Source organism: Sturnus vulgaris, chromosome 3, assembly GCF_052056855.1.
Source record: "Sturnus vulgaris isolate bStuVul1 chromosome 3, bStuVul1.hap1, whole genome shotgun sequence".
In the NCBI taxonomy this organism is placed as follows: Eukaryota; Metazoa; Chordata; class Aves; order Passeriformes; family Sturnidae; genus Sturnus; species Sturnus vulgaris.
This window is the reverse complement of record NC_142245.1, coordinates 63,417,444-63,439,048: the sequence shown is the minus strand read 5'-3', so window position 1 is coordinate 63,439,048 and position 21,605 is coordinate 63,417,444. Positions and strand designations below refer to the sequence as shown.

The 21,605-nt window shown below is 40.5% G+C and overlaps 1 protein-coding gene across 5 annotated transcripts in view; it reads left to right on the top strand.

Annotated features, from left to right (window-relative positions):
* NCOA7 (nuclear receptor coactivator 7) overlaps positions 1-21,605 on the top strand; it is an 81,704-nt gene that overhangs the window by 2,863 nt on the left and 57,236 nt on the right. The window contains exon 1 of one of the 5 annotated variants that reach the window (XM_014876698.2): positions 3,334-3,421. The exons of the other annotated variants lie outside the window; for them this stretch is intronic. The gene's annotated coding sequence lies outside the window, so the exon portion shown is untranslated. Of the gene's footprint in view, positions 1-3,333; positions 3,422-21,605 lie in introns of those variants that run through there. 5 annotated transcript variants of the gene reach the window in all.

Genomic DNA, 21,605 nt, shown 5'->3' with positions numbered 1-21,605 from the left:
TCTTTTGCTATTTTATGTTTTAATTTCCATGTGTGGTCAGGTTGGGGACCTAGCTGTTGGATTGTAACTATTTTCTGGGGGAAAAATACTATTGCGGTTTGTACTTATCATACATCTGTTTTAACCGCAGTAGCGTTTTGATGGCAATAATGTGAGGAAAACCTGAAGAGGCGTTGTCCAAACACGGCAGCTGTGGTGGTGCTCCCAGCTCCGGGAGCGCGTTCCAGGCCGTGCGGTGACTGTCTCCCTGTGCCTGCATTGTGGCACTCGCGGCGCCAGGGGACGCGACGCGGGGACGGGCAGCGCCGCGGCTCGCAGCAGTCCCTGTCCTGGGGGATGTTTTAATCATCCTAAAGAACGAGAGGGGGACCAACCAGCAGTATTTTATAAACACTTTCACACGTTCTTGTATTCTTTTTCTTCAGCTGCCATTCTTCCCCTGGCACTGCATTTGACTTAGAAAAGCCTGGGTGAGCTACTTTTCCCTTTTAGCCCATGTTAAAAAGCACGTGATTCTGGAGTTTGGGATAAAGCGTGGTGGTCAGGTGCTTCATCCAGTGCCCACCGAGCTACCTTAGTTGAAACAAATAGGACTTTTTTGTCATCTCCTCTTGCATCTCAGCAAATTCCATTTCTTTTTATAGTCTTTCTTTAGCTGAGCATTTTGGAAGCTGCTTCTGGTTTGCTCTTCTAGACGGAGAAATAGGTGCACATAATCAGTTATTAGGGGAGAACTTATTATAAAAGTTTGAAGCTATAGTCTCTTCCTCATTTTAGTAAAACTTGTGGAAAATTTCAATACCTCAGTCACATTGAGTTATATCTAGACAATCAATTCAAAGTTAAAGGGTGAGTTGAGGACACTCTGAAAATTCATCATTACATAAACTGAAGAAACCAGGCTAAGAATAGCCCTCAGTGCAGTAGGATCAAGCAGAGCCTCAATTATATATGCATAAAAGTCTGTCTGTATGAAACCTATTTTGTGACTGCTTCATGGTGAATAATGGTAGGAGTAATAAGCAAAAACAGAAGGGCTGATAATGGAAAAAAAAAGAAAGATTGGTGTCACCTTTATTTTTATATCTTTTCAAAACTGGACTGTTACAGTAGTCAAGGTTGTCAGTGTAATTCTTTATGGCAAGTTGTCTTAAATAAATGAGCTATAAGCTAACAATTACAGATGTAAAAAAATAACCAAAACTACATGAACTACACAAGCAGTACAGGTTTTTTTTCTGCTATGAGTGTAAGTTGATCTGAATGCAGGCCATAAACATACTGTACCTCTAGCAGTTTTTTCTCTTCAATGTAACTCTGTTAATGTACACTGAAGCAGAAGATTAAAACCCATTCAAATGTAGTATTTCAATATCCCAAATGTGTTGAGTCTTTCATGTATGGTTATACACGTGAGTTCGTGTGAGAAATCTTTTTGTAGGGTAAAAATTCACAATTTGGAAGTGATGAAAATAGCAAATTTACTTTTTTTGTCCATTAAAATAATGCAAACAGTGATAAAACAAATTTGCCCAATCCTGAAATCAGTGATCAACATGAATTTAAGATTTTCTTAGGTAAAGATAGTCTGAGCTTTGATACCACAAAGACAGTGAATCAAATCAAATTATTCCACAATGCCATAATTTGAACTAGTTCAATGCTTCTGTCCCAGTCCTAGCCTGCTTATCCTGCTATTCTGACAGGAATGTGATTTCTCCCCCATTCCAGCAGTCTAGAATATGTACTTCATATGCCCGGGGCAACATAAGTGCTATAGAAATGCATTGGTTTTTTTCTATATTAAGTTTATGCATTGTCTTCATAGAGCTTTCATAGAGTACAATAGAGGTGACTGTGTTGTGGATGGACAGCAAACTGGTACATTAGGATAGGAATAGCTTTTCTGGAGCTAAAATAAGGTGTTAGTTTGCAGCTAAGAGATAAACAGGGTTTCTACCACTTTGATGGATAGGGCTTTGTAGCTTCTGCAATTTGGCAAAGGAGGTTGAGTAAACAGTACTACTTATTCTTCCTCTTTTTTTCCCAGTTTTGTTATCTAAGCACTGCTGGAAGAGTAACTGAGAGCAGGGCCCCTTTCTTCTGTGTAGTGCTAGAGAACCCTTGTGCCAGGGGTCTTTGAGATTTTAACCGAAGTAACTTTGGGTTTGTCCATCTTTAGCTGGGTAATAGTAAGATGTAGTAACTGCAGTGTGTTATCAGAACATATCCTTTAAGCAGCGGACTACGTTTTAAAGAAAATCTGTCTCTTGTAAAATAAAAAAAAATCAGATGTAAACTTCAATTTTAGCTGACAGTGCAGCAGCAAATGTAGTGGAGGAATTGCAACAGTTGTTGTTGTTGTTGTTCTAGTAGTGGCACTGAGTGGTAGCAAGCATATCCTACAAGGAGGGTAATGGCAATGGTGGGAGATAGCTGTGTCTGTATTGGAGATGCATTTGGTCCTGAAAACGACACGTTTTTGAAGTTAATCTTCTAAGCAGCTTTTAAATTAAAAAAATAAACCTCTGACAAATCTCTTACTTAAAATTGAAACTCGATAGATTCGTAATATTATAACTAGTAAAAATATTATTCCTGAGTCCCCTGTGTGCTATTGTTATTTTGACACACTCTTTTAGCGTCTCTCTATATATGTGTACACTTTGTGTCACCTTTTCATTTATGCAGGTATCTGCCTATCTTCAGGCTTGAGCTTTTGTCTTGCAGAATTTGGAATTTAATGGTGCTACAATGCCTTTGTTACAATGCCTGAAAGACTGAAATCAGTCCTTCAGTGCTGATTACTAACCTAAGGAACAAAAAAATAAGCTAGATCGTGTTTAGGCTAGCCACAAACGTCTAGGTTACCTGCAGTTATCTCGGGTAAGGGAGTGGAATTTCTGGTAAATATAGCGGGTGTTGTTTTCTGGGGGTAAGAAGCCTACTGGTGGACAGTGTAGAAACAGCAGATGAGGTTTCTATGCTTTTCAGTTTCCCACGCATCTAAAGGCTTTGGTTAACCTCAATTTCCAAAATTGATTGTTTTGTTTTTAGCACCGCCCTTGAGAAAAGTCCCCTCTAGAGGAGGACCTCGGCGCTTGGGCTTTATGACTCGTAGGGCTTCTGGCTCCGCAGACCGATACCTTTGCCCAGGACGGGGCTCGAAGCCCTTGAAGCTGCCCAGGAGCGCTACCCCCGGCCCCGGGACCCCCGCGATCGGCGGGGCCAGGGCGGCCGGGCGGGGCCGAGGGAAGGCGGAGCGGCCAGGCGGGGCGGGGCGGAGCGGCGGGGCGCGGCGGGGCCGGCGCCGCTGTGGCCGAGCGGAGAGCGGCGGAGGCGGCGGCGGCGCTCCCGCAGAGCGCTCGGGGCGCAGCGCAGCGCCGGGCCGGGCCGGGCCCGCCATGCCGCCCGCCCGCAGGTCTGTCTGTGCGCGCCGGGCCGCGGGGCGGGCGGGCCGCGGCCTTGGGCCCTTGGCTGGGGGACGTGGAGCCCGGCGAGGCGGGGACGGGGCCGGGGCCGGCGCTGTGGTGGCCGAGGAGCTCTTTGCCCGCTCGGTGGAGCGCGGAGCCGGCCCAGCAGCGCAGCCCGGGAGGCGCGGTGTGTCCGAGCGGGCGCGGCCGGGGGCTCGGGCGCTGCCGGGACCTGCCCGCCCGCCCCAGGGGCTGCTCCTGGGCACCCGCGGTGTGCTGTGCTCTGCTGCTGCTGCCGCTACCCAGCCGCTGCTGCCGAGATGGCTTTCGCGGCTTTCAATCTCATTTATTTCCTCCCTGTCGGGGTCTCGGATGAATTACTGGAATGTTCCAGGCTCTCTATATATTAATTTATATAGCCTGAGGTTGTCGTGATTGCAAAGTGCTGCCAGGTTCCGAAGGTGTGTCTGTAATTGATTTTTCTCTCTTTAATCAGTGCAATGGACTTTCCTCTCCGTCCATCATGCGCTGCTTCAGAGTCCGTTTAGGGGTGGAGTGGCATACTTGTATCTTAGATGATGTGTGCAATATCGTGGTGCTAAAGGATACAGTAACTGTTCATCCCCTAGGTGATGAAATGAGATGATGAGCACTTCGACTCAGTAGCGGGCTTTTAGCATGTGTTTACTTTACATGCTACCATTATTGTTCTCCCATTAAGTAGTCATACATTTCTTGTATTAATGCACAGTCGTGGACTTTTAAGATGGGTAGGTGCCCATTAATCGATTATGGCTTGCTTCAAATGCTATGACCCAGTCTAAGGGCCTGTGTTTGTGTGATACTTAAAATGTGTGTTAATGAACTCTGCCAGCATATTGTATCAGCCAGTGTTTACACAGTATGGAAATAATAATTTCCTGATATTGTTCCATCTGATACTTATGTGTACACACACAGACTTTCAGAAAATTAATGGAGAAGGCAATAGAAAATGCCAAGAATATATGTAAAAGTCTGTGTGAATATATACTTTCTGAATGAAAATTACTTTATCAGGAATATGTATCTTTAAATGTAAGTAATATGTAAGTTGCAGTGCATTTTAGGCTGTTAGGCTGCCTTCTCTTTCATCCTTTTACCTGGAAAGTGTCCATAAATATACACAAAATATTTTAAGGACCTAAACCGTTGAGTAATGTTGATCCCTTGAAGAGTTGTATTGAAGTAGATGCTTGTAGCCAGAATGCTGTCTGATGGCTTTCCTTTTTTTTTTTTTTTCTTGAGTAGTGGATCAAAATCTTACACTTGGAGGGAAATTCCCTATCTTTTTTGCTTTTTTTTCCTTGTTGTATATTATGTTATGGGAAAGAAACACTTCTAGAACACCTGATTTGTCCAAGTTGACATGAGGCAGTCTCTGGGTTTTTTTTCCTTGGCTTTGCCCCGTGGCCTGTTCTCACTGCAGCAGTAGCCATACTCCCGTTTGGATGTGTCACATCTGCTGCTGAAATGATAAGTGATTCCGTTTGGAGATGAAGTGAGTTAGAATTGATTGGAACAGTCCTTGTCTTATTAGGAATATGGCTTTGTTGCTACGTGTATCCATGATTTTGAAAGAGAAAGTTGAAATTGATTGAAGGCTGGATCTAGTAGATGTTTGGCTATCTTATGGCCCTGACTTCAAGGGACAGCTTGCAAATCTTTTTAAGTGTTAAGGAGAAAGCCCCTCTGTTTCAAGAGAAGTGAATTCACTTGAGAGTGATTTGGATTGGACGATAATACTTCTTCAGAAAGGTAATTTAAAAAATTGTGGGAATCCTATGGCTAGTTACTGCAGCCAGAGTGAGTCCCTGCAGTCATCCATTTGGGTGGATGTTTCAGAGGTGAGAACTTTATGTGAGTCTCTGCAGTGAGGTCTGACACAAGAAATTGCTGTTCTAGGCAGCTGGAGCTGCTCACAAACAATAATTATGGAAATGAAGGACAAAGGGACTCAATTTCCCTTTGCTATCCAGTAGGCGTGAAAGGAAAGTTGGAACATAACCAGTGCTGAGAAAAATGGTAAAGCTGTCTGTCCAGCACCTGGCTTGTGCCCTTTGTGTCTCAGTAGGTGCCCAGTTCAGCAGCAGGCAGTCATGGTCCTCAGCTCATCTGGCAGAAGAAATTCTATGTTCTCACCCAAAAGGCAGCTGACTGACAAACCTCTTCATCATCACAATCAATAAGTCAAAAAAGTCAAAGGCTTTACAGATGTAGCTCTTGTTTTAGTGAGATATCCACCCGTTGGTGGAGTTATTGATGGTGTTGGTGGCTTCTCACTCCCTTTTGTGAGCGATCTTCACCCTCACAGGAGGAAAATGTCCACGTCACTTTGCTGCCATTTCTGCTGTGAGTTTGTCCTGGGGGTTAAGAACACTTTCCCAAAAAGAGGAAATGTAATGCTACATTTGATGAGTGAAGTCAGCATTAAGAGCGCTCACTCAAGTGATCTCCTTTGACTAGGAAGGAAAGCAAAGAAGGAGAAACAAGTCTTCAGTTCTTTTTTCCTTCTCCTCCTTTTTTTTTTTTTTTTCCTTTTTAAAATCTGATTCCCTTGTCATTTTTCCCTAGCCAAATTTATGAAACAGTGAGTTAATGACAAAATTCACAGCCGGCTAGAGGAATTATATTTGATTATATATCCCCAAACAAAATGTTTCAGACTGACATATTAATCACTTAAGAAGAGTAATTTTTTTTCCTTCACCCTTTTCTTTGCAAACCGTTTTAATTGTAGGCGAAAAGCTGTATGTCTTTGTTCCTGGTCAAAATGTCAGGTGGGCGTGAGTGGTTGTGCTGGTGCTGGAAGTTGTATGTTGGGAACTGTTTGTTCAGCTTTGGGGTGGGCAGCCCTCTGCAACCTTGCAGATCGTGGGTGTGTTATCTGCAGTCTATCCCCAGCTTGCTTGCAAGGGCAGAGTGTAAGCAGGCTTTGGGGGCTCTAGTAGTGCTTTGCAGTTGGTTCTACTAAGTGCCCACAACCAGGTGCAATGCTTTGCTCTTGCAGCTGTGCTGCTCCTAGTCTCTGACCAAGCTTGGAGAAAGAGTACCAGCTCAGTACCATATAGCATCCTCCTGACCTCTCTACACTTGTCATGGAACCACAGTTCATCCTTTAGGAAGACTTCTGGATTAGACTTGAATTTTTCAATGTGTAGAGTACTCATCATAATCTCAGTAAGCCTTTCTGGTTATTTATCATGAGAGGTGAACTGTGCTGTCAGTTGCATGCCTCAAGTTCCTGGTGCTATGTGATCCAATGCCCCTGTAAGAGCTTAGTGAAGCTGTTCCCTGCTCAGTTATTCTGTGCACTGTAGTACTCCTGACCTGTAATTAAGCATGCTATATGTAGATCCCACTGAGGTGCCATTTCTTCCCTGTTGCTGCTTTCCTTATGGCTTCTCTGTATGTTTTGCAGGGTTTTTTTTCAACTCCTTCTTGACATGTGGGTTGTATGAGTACCCATGTTTAAGTAATGGTAATATCAAACTGATTTACAGGAACAGAAAACATGCTAGCTTAGCAGGGAAATTGTACCTGTTTATACAGGCAAGATACGTTTTTATCTTTTGGTTACAATGTCAAAATAATATGGTTTATGTTTCATTTTGTGTTCACTTTAGGATTTAAAAGCTTTTTGTTAGTATTATTTCTAGAAAGGAAATTTTCTTACTGTACTCTCACCCAATAGTGACTGATTTTGGGATCTTCTCAGTAGTGTTTCTGAAGATACATGAGGGCCATTTCCTCAAAATCTAAGACACTGCAGGCAAGGACTGGTTCCAGTGCACCAAGCAGAGGAAATCACAGCTTTGTTTTAGGAAAGTTCACAGTGAGAGCTATTGCTTCCTTGAACTCAGCCTTATATTAAGAAAAGGTAATGTATTCCTTGACTCATTTCTTTTCAAGTAAATTTAGCCTTTTCTAGCAGTGCTCTCTCTGTCGGCTGTTACTCTAGTCTATTTTTTTCTGCTTTCTGCCCCACATGCCATCTGTCTTATTTTCTAGTTTGTTTTCTTTTGAAGTATTCTAAGGTGACGCAGCAGTTAGAAAAAAAATATGAATATTCACAAAGCATCGCTGCCACCTTGATTCAGAGGGGAAGAGATGTGGATGGCTTTCTGCCAGATCAGGTGATGCTGTGATTGCAAAAAAATCTTTGGGTCTGCCTAGGTTGTTACTTTATAGGAGATGCTATGTGGAACAACTCGGTGTTGTCAGTGGCTTGGCACTGCTTCTCTGCTGTGTCAGTAGGCTTTTGCTGTAGTTAGCTGTCTCATGGTTAAGTAGTGCCCCAGTCTGGTGGCAAGGGCTTTATTTCACTCTCAACTTAAAAAGTACCATTTTTAGAATGCTTTTAAAGCAGCTGTACTGATGCCAAAGACCTGGGTACTTGTGATAAAGCTGGGTTTAATCTGCATGCAGATTTTGGTAGCTGCAGCAAACTCAGCAAAAGGCCAGAGAGTGTCTTGAGTTCTTCCTTCATACTTTCTCATAAAGGTTCAGGTAATTCAGGGAAGCATTGAAGTGTATAATAATTTTACATTTTTCTTTAATGAAGATTTTTTTCCATGATATTTAGAATTTCTATTAAAAAGAAATTCTTCTCTTATATAAGCAGTGTTTGACATTTTGTACTCCCTTTTTCCATCCTAGCTGCTGATCAAGGTTTTTGTAGTGAAGCTGCTAAAGACTCCTAAAGGTATGAGCTGTGGTAATCCATGCTATAAAATCTAGTCTGTACCTTCTGCTCCAGCTCCAAAAACTTCTGAAATGCAGGCATTGTCTGGTAGCTATGTGGTGTAAGTGGTGATATCTTGGTGACAATAGGTGAAGACCCAAGGAGCTGAAACTTTTACTTTGTTATGGAACAGTGTGCTGGAATGTGGCCAGGTATGTGGTGACAGATTGATTTTGCCTGCTGTGAGCCAGTCGCTTGTGCAGATCTGGCCCAAGTGATTAACAGCTGATGAACATGAAAGTCCTCTTGCCACCTAAATATATGTGATCAAGTCACAAGCAGCCTGGGTCATCATCAGCTAGTTAGGAAACGAATTGAGAACCACAAAGGAATGAAAAGGATGGCTTTCTCCCAGTGCCATGGGTTGTTCTCCAGTCCTCGTGGTTAGGTAGCCACTGAAGAAATTTCATTTGATTTACAAGTAATTTGGTTTTTTGTTTTTGTTCTGTGGTATTGTTTTTTTTTTTTTTAGTGTATGGTACTGGATGGTATTAGTAAGGTGTGCCTTTTAGTTAGGGGTGAATAGAGGGTAGCATCACATCAGTGTGCAGAGGCTAGGCAAGAACTTCTTGTGACATCTGTATTTGTGTCCTGCTACAGTTATACTTACAGGATGGAAAGGAAAATCTCCTTTGGGCTAGTGCTGATGTGGTTGCTCACCTCACATCACATTAAATGTCCATTTGTTTCCTTTCTATCAGGAATTCTAGATTCCTTAAAAAGAGTCTCTGCTGCTAATCCTCAGTGGACAAATTTTTAAATGAGTTGTTTATTTTGAAAATTGGATTCTGTTTGTAGTGCATCATTTCTGTTAGTACAAGTAACACAATGAAAAGATATTAAGGAGATGAAGATTAGTTTTCTTTTCTCCCTCACTGTTGACACTGTGCACCTGACCCTATTGCACGAGAAGTAAGTTTCAGTGTTTTGTCAACTAGTTTTGTCCTTTTCTAAGCCCTGCTCTGATAGTTCCCAGGCTGACCCTGGCAGATAATAGGCAAGTTTTAGGGGTGGGGCACTAGAGACTGATCTTGAAACCAAAACGGTACAGCAAAACCAAGAAATAATGAATCTTCTACAGGGAGGTTAGAAAGAGCAAGGAACATGAACCCTGGGAATGAACCAGACTTTGGACATTGGCATGTGTTGAAGGATTCTCCTGGCCTCCACGGGTCGTGAGCTGTGGGATAACACTGCATCCAGGAGAGCACTTCCTAGCCCTTTTGCTCAACTATGAGAACAGTTCAACTATGAGAAGAGCAAGGCAGGTGCGTTCGTTTCTTTGATCTCCTCTAAGGAAGCAGACGTGGACTCAGACCTGGCAGAGCAGAGCGATGCTGCTCCTTGCAGAATTGGGATCTTGCTCCTATAGGAATGAGTTGTGATTGAAGGGTGCTGTACGTAGTGTGTGCAAATGCAAGTGGAACGCCAAGAGGTTTGCAAAAGGAAGGGTGGTGCAGCTGAAAGAACTATTTGTAGCACCAAGCCTGATTTTTTTAAGGTGCTTCGGAGGAGACATGTATTTCTTCTTACTTGGTAACTGTCATGTGTTTGTTTTGTTGTGGACCGGTGTATAGTTTGGGATGTAAAGGCTTCAAGTTAAAAAATACATTTCTGGGGAAAAACTGTCATCCCTTAGTAAATGGTAACAGTCTTTCAAAAGCCTCTCCTCTGATTGTGGAGTTTTCTTGCTGTTTTGGTTTTTTTTTTCCCTGTTTGCTTGCTTTGGTTTGGTTGGGGAGTTTTTTTTGGATCTAGAAGCTTTGTAAAGCATCAGACTTCCATGGATGTCATTGGAATCAGGACTTCACATTCAGTACTGAGTACAATTTTCAAATCTTAACTGCTTTGCTGTCAACTTTATATTGCAATTACAATAACATGTTCTACAGTACTGTGTTCTACATCTGTTGTATAAGTCTTGATTTCTTCTTTGTGCCACATACTGTTTTTTGTGAATTCTGTGATGAAAGACCTGTGAATGATTTTCTCACTGAAAGGCTCTAGGATGACAGAATCCGATGTTATAAATTGGAATTTACTTCATCTGGCCTTGAAACATATCTCATTTCCTGCTTCTTTTCACTTATTTTTTGCCCCTTCTTTTTACTTGCCTGAGTCCAGCATGCAGATATCTCAGAAAAGCAATTTTGACCTGTGGAAGCTAGACCTGTTCATGAGGTCAGTCCAGCCATGTGCTTGGGATTGGATGTATGAGTTTTAATCCTAGGTCCTGTCATAATTATTGGCAAGACATGAGTAGGTTTCTGGTTAAACCTGATGACCTTAAATGTCTTTTTCAACCAAAATGATCCTTGTTTCTACAAATCTAGCTCTGAGGTAATACCCTTTTCACAGGTAATATGTCAGTCCTTTGTAACTACAAATCACTAATGCACCATGATGGGGTAGGTGCAAACTGCTTTTTGTATTTTTTTTAAAGTGTTGGTCTCTACCTAGTTTTAACAGATTTTCCAAGACAAATTTTAAGTTTTAATACCAAAAATGGAAGGACTACAGCCACTCAAAAATAGGTGCTTTAACATGGAAAAAAGCAAGGCCAAGTCCAAAACTTGTTAATGCATTAACTGCTTTGGCTGACTTCAATTTGAGAAGGGGCAGGCAATTACATTGGTGTAGCTGTAAACAAGAGAATACAAAGGTTTCTTTTGAAACGTTAGCAGCTATGTCAGGTATAACCTGCGGTGAACAGAAATTTATCATCTCTCATCTTTGGGCCCCAGTTGTGCACATGCGTGCTTAGGTGTCACAAACAATCTGTGTGAGTAGTCCCTCTGAATGCACTTGGTACAGGAGTAGAGAGATCAGAGTCTCTGTTGTGGCTCCTGGTTGATGTGGCTGAGATGGATGGCTTTAGTGAAATTGCAACACTGGAGGAATTGAAGCTGCCATTTTTCTGACTTTGTGGTGTTTGGTTCTCTCCCCCCCAGCAAAAGGAGATATCTAGCTTCAGAATGCTGAGTTACTTTGTTGGTACTATCAGTGTAAGATGTTTGAATTTTAGTTTCAAAATTAGTCTCTTTTATTCAACAAGAGAACCTCAGTTCTATAATAATGTTTAAAACACTTGAGTAATCTGAAATTAAATTATATACTGCTACTGCTTTGCCAGAAAATTTCCACACATCTGTTTTTTATGCAAGAGTACTCAAGCTTAATTCAGGTGTATTTTTAACTTTTTTGTTGTTTAGTTAAGCCCTGAACCGTCTCACTGATTGAACACATGCAGAGTTGAGCAAGTAAAAGCCCAATTAGCTATGCTGAAGGAAAGGTGGCATGTAACAGTTTTGTATGAATCATAACATTGTTCTACCTTCTCTGCATACATAGATATAGGTAACTTTACTTACCTGAATAATTTCGAGGAGTTGGCTGTGCACAGATGGTTAGAACACAGAAAAATTGAAAGAACTTTTCTGTTTCTGCTTCTGAAGAAGCAAGTAGCTCTTCAAAGAGTCACTGTCTAATTAGTAGGTGTGACTGTACTCGGGTGTATAGCAAGGGGAATTCCGTTTGAGAGGGGAGTTTTTGCACTGCATATAGCACAAGGTGACTCGGTACAAGGTCAGCAACTTGTGTAGTGTTTACAGGAATCTGGAGGTGGAGGAAGGAAAAAAGGTAAGATGTTTTCAGGATATTTCAGAAGGGCAAGACAACTAAATAACCTTCTCTTACACCATGTCTAAAGGGATTTTGCAAGGAAGAAAGAAATAATTAGAAACATTGCTGCTTTTTTAAAAACAGTCTATGCAGTGTGGAGAGAGTTCGATTTATTGTTGATCATTGCAGTTTTGATACACCTTACACTGACAGCATTGGAGCACCTATGAGGCTGCATAGATGAAATACAAGGTCACAGTCAACAGACTGCAATAAATTTTGCAGATTAAGCAAATAGTAAATAGTGAAGGTTTCCAGTGTTAATTTTGTACATTACAAGCGTACAGGATTTTGTGTTACACTTAAACTGTTCAATGTTACTTAATATACAGTGTAAGCATGTGACACAGTTCAGGTTGCTATGGAAACCTAGCATTTTGGTTCTGTTAACAGTGTTTCAGATGGGAAAACATTTGCATCACATTACTGCTAGACTCCTTTCTGCCCTCACTCCTCAGTTTCTTTGCTTCTCAGTTGGGAGATAGATGATAGAGAAGAAGTGATGACCTGGAATTTGCATGAATCAGGGTCAATTGTGAAAAGAGGTGTTGAACTGAAACTTAAAAATTATAATTTTACCTTCAAGTAACTCTTGTGTCTAATTGCTTTTTTGAAGGAATGAATAATCTTCCACAATATAGTGTCTCTGGGTTGCTTTGACGTTCTTTTTCTAAACGCCTGAAAATGGTGGGATCCTTTTAAAGAGAAGTTTCCAGTAATTTTCATGATTGTGTATAATGCTGGAAATGTGCTTGACATAAAAAAGCTGACCATTTATGATGCTTTCTGATAGACTAACGGATTTGTTCATCAGGGATTTCTTGTTGCTTGGTCTTGTCCTTAAAAAAGCATTACTAACATGTTAATCAAGTCTCATTAACTACAGTGGGAATATTTAATATAAACCTTTGGAACCTAAACTAATTAATAATTGTAAACAGAAGATGATTTATGGTACCCGTGATTGACAAAATAGATATTTATGCCAAGCATCAAGCCACATCTTTGTGGCTTTGTGATTTAAGTCTTCAAACACCAGTCTCTTTCTGCTGTACCTCAGCTTTATTTACATTTCATATAAATGCCTTTCTTGTGTTGGTGAGAAGAGAGCTGAGAAGAGAGCAAGTTTGCTGTGAAGCTGAGGTCATGTGTTTGTCTTTTGTAGTCTGTTTGTCATCCCATGAATGCTGGCACTCATCTTTCCACGTGTGTGCTTGTTAATGCCCACAGAACAAAGTTGCTGCTCAGGGAGTCATACTGATGGTTTTCTGCCTGAGCTCTCTGCCGTAGGTCTGTCTGATGTGAGGGTATGCTTGTAATTCAGCTGTGTGCAGCAAAGCCTGCTGGAAGTGGGTGTGAGCTGGCATGGTGGGATATAAACTGAAATGCAGATACAGAGCCACTTCTGCCGAGTCTGCTGCGAGTCATTGGTGTGATAGTTTTGGGTGGAGGAGTGTTACCAAGCAGCTGAAGTGGGCAAAAGGGAGAAAGGCAAAGGGCAGTAATACATCAAACTGACAGCTGCTTGCTCCATGGACAGATTCTAACAGCCTGAGATGAGGGAAAGCCCAAATTCTTTGGCTTGGCACTTTGACTGGTCACGGTCCCCTTAATCACCAAAGGATTGCAGTTCAGCTGTCTGCTGTGATGCTGCTGTTTTGCTACATTTGTTGTGGCCTGTGTAAGCTGATGCATCAAAGCAACTAGAGTGTGGCCAGCCTGAAATATGTGACACTGTGGATCCAGTGGCCTTTAGCGGCATTCTGAGTATGGGGAGAGGGGAATCTAAGGAGGACTTGATCATGGCCCTTATAAACCTGGTAGAGAGCCTGTAATTCATTGGGTGTGGGTGTGACGTGGTTGCTTGTATGTCTCTTTCTTGACCTTATCAAAACAGAAGTGCAAGGCTTTCTCTGAAATACTAAACAGATCATGAAACTAATTGTTCCAAGCAAGGAACATGATTGCATTGACTGACAAAACAGCAAGGTAATGCTAAGGGGGTTTCCTGAATGCTAGTTGATGTGTTGAATGTTCATCAGTTTTTCGTATTTTAGAAAACTGCAGGTACTTGGTGTTATGTGTTGTATATGCCTACGTGCTCCGGGCAGAGGTAAGGGAACAGTGATATCCATCTTACCCTCTCTGGGTATGGTAAACCTCATCCTTCTATGGTTCATATAATCACAGAGTCATTAAGGTTGGCAAAGACCTCTAAGATAATAAAATCCAATTTTTGACTGAATCTATATTGTAAAGTGCTATGTCTGTTCATTTTTTGAATGCTTCCAGGAGTAGTGACTCCCTCTCTTCCTTGAGGAGTATACAATCCAATCCTTTCCACTATTCTAGCAAAGAAATATTTCCAAATATCTACCCTGAACCTCCCCTGGCACAGTTTAAGTCCTTTCCTTGTGTCCTATTATTAATTGCCTGGGAGAAGAGGCTGACTGCCACCTCCCCACCTCTTTCTTTCCAGTAGTTACAGAGGGCAACACTGTGTATACTTGTACAATACGAGTGTGAAAATCTGCGGGGTCAGAGGGCTTGGACTTTATGCTTATTTTATTTGGGGCAGGTTAAAACAGGAGATAAAGTAAGATGAAGGTATTAATTATTTTAGAACATCTGCAGCAATGTTCTTGTTGACCTAAAAATGAAAATCTTCCCAGGTGGCCTGATTTCCAACAGCACTGCACTTTTACATTTGGAATAGCATAGCACTCTGCCTGTTAATAGTTTATGCTGTGTTTTGTAACCAGTTTCTGTCTAGCAACTGAAGCTGAGTTAAGCAGTAAAATGCATTGTTCTGTATGGAAAATGCATCTGGTGATGCTCAGCTGCCAATGAGGGAAGACTAAATCTCGATGTTTTTGTCTCGTGATAACCTGACTGGTGATGTGGAATTTCTGGTAGCACATTTGTTTCTTCTTACTCTGTGTGAAACATGACAGCCTGAGTTTGTGGGTTAAAGCATCTTCCCAAGTAAGGCAGGAATAATATATCTGGAGAGATCTTTGGAGTTGAATCGAGTTCTGTTATTGTTATGTTTCTGAATCAGAAATGTTTCTGCTACATTGATTGCCATTTATTTTATTTGAACTTTGTTCATGTGGACAGACTGTTGGAAATGCTGTAGAGACACTGAAGGTGATCTAAGCTTATCCTGTTCTTACTTCATTAGTAGGGAATGAAAATGCATGAACTTTTAGTGTACTACACCACTTTAGAGAGGATAATAACCTCCTAAACGTTATACCCTGTTCCTCAAGAGCACGGGTGTTTGTTTTCTTTGCCTGCCTTATCTCCAGATCTTATCTTCACTGTCCTTGAGGGCCCACAGCATGCAAATAGCCACATTGAATCTCCTTGTTTCTCTCTATTTGGAGACACAGAAATTGTGACTGTTCTGTGTTTAATATGAAGAAGTCGTCTAGAAATTGCTTCTGCTTACACACTTATTTTTCTGTCTCTTAATTTTTGTAATTTTATTTTTTGTGGGTTTAAAGAGTGTACCTTTGTCACAAGAAACGTGGCAGGCATAATACTTCAAAGATGAAAGCTTAAAGAAGGATTATTCACCTGAGTAAAGGTAGAGTAGCTCTTCTGGGTTAGTTTAGCACCCTCTAGTTATGTGTAATGGACTAGAATGTCTTTATAGAGCTTATTAATGTTTTAGAATGGTACACTATACATCATAATTATAATGTAATTATATAATTGTTTTAAAATAATTCCATATTTCAGATGGCTTTAGAATAAACATTTTTTGAATCCATTCTATTGAATGTATTGAATGTATTAAGTCTGTGCTGTGTTTTACTTCCTTGTGCTAGGTACTTTTCTGAAAGCTTCCAATCTCACTTCTTCTTAGGTAATTCAGCCTAAAGAAAAGACTAAAAGAAGTTGCAGCTTACTCTCCTCTTTGCTGGCTGTGCATTTTTGTTATGTTTCATCTTGAGATGCTGTACATTTATACAGAAACTTTTGTCTTTTCTATTACACCGACTGAAATATACTAGCTGAACCTAAAAGCAGTAGAACTCGGCCTGGTTAGTCCAGTCAGTGAGGCATTAATGAAATGCTGCAAAGTTTAGCATTTCTCCTAAAGTGCAAGTGTGCATTCACTTTCCTGGTTTTAAAAATGGGAAGTGTATGGAAATAAATGCAAGAGTTATTATTAGTGTTTTGGCTTGTGAAGCTTAATAATAGGCATTTATATGACCAGTAGCAAATTAAAATGTCTCCTCTTCCATGTTAAACTGCTTCTGTCACCTTATGTTTAAAGATGGTATGTGTTTTTATTTATTTGCATCTGCACAGTGCTCTGCTAACTGCTTTGGGCTCATCAGAGGCACAACTAGCAAGCCTCGAGGGTTCGATTTCAGATCTAATACACTGAAACTCCTTCCCCTCTATCTGTGATTTGTTCTACAATTTCTTACTCTTCCAACTTGAGAGATATTTTTAACATTGCTCTTGAAGTGCTGCAAACATACCTTTTCTTTTTTTATTGGTCTTAGTACTGGCTTATTGGTGTAACCCTTGTCGTCTCTCGTGCTGCATCTTTTAGGGGTCAGAATTGGCACATGTACACAGGAGACTTGTAATTTATAAGAAGATACTCTGTTGCAGAGTTGCAGACCTAAGCCAGATCATTAGTAATGCTTCATGTCTGAATATGAACGGTTTTGAATGTTGGTGTTACAGCAGGTGATAGGAAGTGTGCAGTGCTGTGAACCGATGTGCGTGGTATTTGTAGTCTCAGGGGCAGAGATATAACAAAGAAGCAAAAATAAAAAATTACTGTTGTGTGGGACACTGTACCAGAGGGCTGATGAGAGCTACGTGGTGTGTCTGGGCAACATCCTGTTCCCTCAGCACAGTGGGGTCTCCCTTGCTATGGCCCTGTCTGCTTGGCTGTCTCACTGGAAGTCTTGTGCCTTCATCTGCTCTTCCTAACTGGAAAAATATTTGTGCAGACCTCTCACCTTGCCTGCTTGTTGTTCACAGTGTTATTGTTGCCACTGTCTCTTGCATTATGGGGCTCCTGCTAAGATATGGAATACACTTTCCTTGACTTAGTTTTCCTAAACTCAGTTAATTGCTTTTTTTTACATACTTGCTCCTTGCTAAAGGAGCTGAATGAGCCTGGATCCTCAGAGGAGTGAGTTAGGATTTTTATTTTCTTTTGTGGATCTGAGCTATGATTCTTACGCATATACCCACAGAGCCAGATAAAATCGAGACTGTGCTATTGATTTCCGAAATTAGTCAGTTTAAATTTCACAGAAAATAATAGGTATCTCCTTGTGAAAGTAATCTCCTCCTGTGTCCTCATTGCTGCTGGTTATTGATCTGGATTAAAGCTACTGGGAGGATACCTGCACACGTTACTCTTCTGCTCTCATTTGAGCATGTGGAAGTAATTCTTACAGTTCAGCTCTCCATTTGCAAAGCAGAGAATTACATAATTTTCCTACCTCATGAGAGGCTGAGAGATACTAGCTCTATGGGATCATGGAAAATATGTCTAGAGACTTGCATGATCTTGAATGTTTTGGTTTTTTCTGTATGTTTTTCCAGGACTTGCAGTGGGCACAGATGGCCGGAGAAAAGCTATCAAGTCCACTGAATGTTCTGAAAATAATCAGATGCTTCATTGGCTTCTGCATTGCTGTGCTGTTGGATGTACTGTTGTTCATGTGCACGGTTTTGGAAAGTAATGCCCACAACTGAAGGACTGCTTGTTGATGCTTTAGAGTCAGCAGATGGGATTTCTGGGTGCTTACCCCTGAGCACAGCAAGCAGGACTTTTTCTTGTTTCATGAAAATGTGAACTACTTAAACTGCAAGTAGCAAGGTAGATTATTCTTCATGCATGAGAAGGGAAGGAAAAGGAAGAAAAAGGAATTTTTAAAAATTGTACATTTATCAAAGTCTTTAAAGGGTTCTCTATTCACACACTAATTTATTTTTAATCTTCCATTCCCTTTGTTTATCCTTGCACTTAGGGCATCTTCTGCTGCTACTTTGAATGTACCAGTGCAGGAGGCTGCTGTCCTGCACTGCCAGGTTGTAGGGAGGACAGCAAGACCTAGAAGCAGGTTCTGGAGGTCTTGAGAGTGTAGAGACAGTTGAAGTGGTATAGGTATCCATGTCAGGAGTTCAGTCTGTTCCTGTGATTATAACTAAAATATTTTTTAATTTTTTTTTTTGTGGCCTTGCTGAGCATTCTTATCCTAATTACAAATTTTCAGTAACATCCCCTAAACTCCCTGGCACCAAGACTAGATAGACAAAGCAAGTATCCAGAAATGAATAAATGTAAATTAAAATATTAAGAGAAGTGGGCCTAAAATAAGAAAGAACACTGCATGTTTATATGTTTTGTTATTTTCTTTATATAATTATCAGGGGCTGACACTGGCTAAATTTGGAAGGTAGCCAATTTTGAACATGAAATGTATTGTTTGGTTTGCCTTGAAAATGCCTAATTAAAGAATTAGCAGTGCTGTAGACATATAAGCTTTTCACAGTCTATTTCTGTTTTAGTGTGTAGAAAAGGTTAAACTGAGCCTGAAATTTATATAAAATCAGCTTTATCATCATTTGAGTTTGGACTGAACTCATGATATATGAGTAAGTTGTCTGTTTTTCAGCATATAAATATCCCCGAAATATGTACATTTTTAATAGTCTACTGATTCAGTATTCATCTCTACCAGAAAGGAGCTACCAGGAAACTAAGATTAATTTTAATCATATAGCCTTAATAATATTTTAAGCAGGTCATAAGGAATACCTTGGGGTTTTTTCTTGTAAAATATCAAAGGACAAATAGGGAAGAAATGTGGAGTAGGTTTGCCTTTTTTGATGTAACTTTAAATTGTCAGTGACATATGTAACTATTGTGTTGTTACTGCTTAAAAAACTAAAATTGAAAAGAACCTCTCAGAAATACGAAATACTAGTTTTCTGTAGCAATTGCTGCAGGCTGTGCTATGTTCCTTCTAGCTGTCAGGTTTTCTATTTTTTTTCCTTTAAGGCAACTAGTACAAAATTCCTAACAACACAAGTAAACTCAGAACGTAAGAAATCAGCATTCCTAATCAGTTTGCTATTTCTGGTACTATCTTTTCAAAGTATAGTTTTCAGACTTTAATATGCCTTTCTAGAACAACACTATTGTTTCTTCTAAGAAAGTAAGCTAAGTAAGTTTTAGAGTGGGATCTAACATCATATTATGCCATTATGAAAACATATTTTAATTGGTGACTGGATATTATATTACTGTATATTTTTATTAGTGAAAGAAAAAAAAAACTGCCTGAATGCCTCTGCTGTGTCCGGTCTGTGGATAACATTCCAATTTACTGAGTGCCCATCTGTTATGAATATAATTATTTAATTTTTTAAAATTCTTGGTTTTTTTTCTCCTCACCACGTGAAAGGACTTGGAGTTGCATTTATTTGATGTAAGAAGAACAGGCTCCATACCCATGTTGGCATTGCTGGCTTTGTTTAGCACTGATGAAAGCAAACGGCGTCCCTTGGGGAGCTGAGCAGTGCTTTGCTAGTTTGGTGCTGGCACCTCCTGCAGCATCTGTGGTTAGGTCCAGGCTTAACCTCCTCTCTCTTTTTTTGTGCCCCTTTTTGCTGAAGCAGGGGTTGGCTGCTCTGGCACTGGGCCTGACAGGGCTGTGGGCAGGCAGGGATTTTTTCTTCCTGGCTCCCTGGGTAGTAGTGCTCCCTTGGAGCTGGGCAGATAGTTCCCTGGCTAGGCGTGTTAGATCATGGGAGAGGAAGGGAATGAATGGAAAGAACATACCACTGACTCTTGCACGGGATTAGGCAGTGAGGACAGATCTCTCTTGCCTCTGTTCATCCCAACTGATCTTGTTTCAGGGACGAAACAAGATTCCCTCTTCTTATTTCCATGGGTCCTGCTCACCTTGTGATTGTGGGATTAATTAATATTATTACTTTTAATTAATACTATATTGATGCTTTGGGGTTATTTGATAGTTCTTGGTGTCATTGTGGGACTCAGCTCTGACTTGTCAGTGCCCTCATGCTGCATCACAATGTAGTGAAGGCAAAGTAGGTGAAGGGGGAAAAGTGGTTCCTCTTTTTTGAGCTCTTTTTGTAATTCACTGTAGAGGCTGTAGTTGTACACTTTGAAAGACTTACTGTAGCTCTAAAGACAGTGCTAATGAAGCCACCCGTTCTGATCCTCTGAAGTTCTAAGAACCTGCTCCCACAGAGAAGAAAGAGATGCATCAGAGTTCTCAGGAAGTATGTGGTATCTTCATACAGGCTGAACATCTGAGCAGGCCAGTTGGTTCTGATGCTGCTGTTGTGCTTCTGTCATGTAGGTTTCTGTGTCCATCTGAAGGCTGCATCATGTGTTACCTTGCAGAGGTAAAATAGTATTCTCTTCATAAAGCTAAAGATGTCAGATACTTGCCCTTTAAAGAATACCCATTACTGTAACACTGCCTGATGTGAAAAAATGAGAGTAACTTGATTCTCTCTGATGCACTGGATGTATTCAAAACTAATGAGTTAGAAAAAGTGCATTTGGAAGCAATGGGCTTCATATGCTGTGGACTAATCATTCATCAATAAAGAAAGAAAATTGTGGTTAGTATTTCTAGCAGAGTCTAGCATGATTTGTTCTTGGGTTTTTCAAGTAGATTAGTCTGCCTTTGCTGCATCATCTCTTTTATTGACATCTGGCAGTTGTAGCTTGTGATCTTTAAATGTAGGGGAAAATAATGGAAACTGATTAGGTCCCAGAGGATTTTTTTCTTTTGCTATGAATCATAATTTATGTGGCTTTCATTTCTTTGTTATACAGCCCATTAGACTAAAATGTTTAGTAGTAACTTCTGGTTTGAGTTTATTCTGAAATACTGGTAAAAAACTCTAAAGTTAACTTACTTTGTGCATGTGCACAACTCATCAGTGCTGGTTAAATGTATGTTGAGGAGAGGAAAATGATAAAACATCTTGGCAGGGATCTTGGACAGCAGTTTATGTGCCATGTTGTTAATTACAGTAATTATAAAGCAGTTCAGAAATTTTCAGTTCCTGTGTTCCAAGTGCCTTGGTATAACATTTTGCCAAGAGGTGGTGATTTTCATGTCAAAAACCAGTGTTACCGATCTACCCCCCCCGCTTTTTTTTCTTTTGATTTTTTTTTTTTTATTTTTTCCCCCACTTCTCAGTGGGGGATAACCTAGATAACCTTCCTGAGTTCTACCTATTTCAAGGTGATTACATTTCATCTGGAGAGCCAGAGGTCCATCTTATTTCTCCCTGTATGTTTTTTTGAACTTGTATGTTGGTCACAACATTCAAACCTTTTAGAGAATGTAGATCACTCCTTTTACTTTTACATTATTTTAAAACTTTCAGATCTCTAACAATATTATAGTATTTTTAGTAATTTAAAATTTAAATGCAAAGTGAGCATTGTTTGTCTTACTGGCTATTCTGTTTGTACTATATATTTCCAAAGCTTCTCTTGATCTCCCTGTCTAGGAAATGCATGAGACCTGGAAGATGTTTTGGTATAAACTTGAAAGTAGTTTAATCTTTCCAGAGATTTAAAACCTGATGCTGCTCTTTGGATTACCTGTTTTGCAAAAATGTCTCTTCCACTGCTGAGAAACTGGCCTGAGTGCATTTATTGGTTTGTCTCATTGTATACTAAATGGATA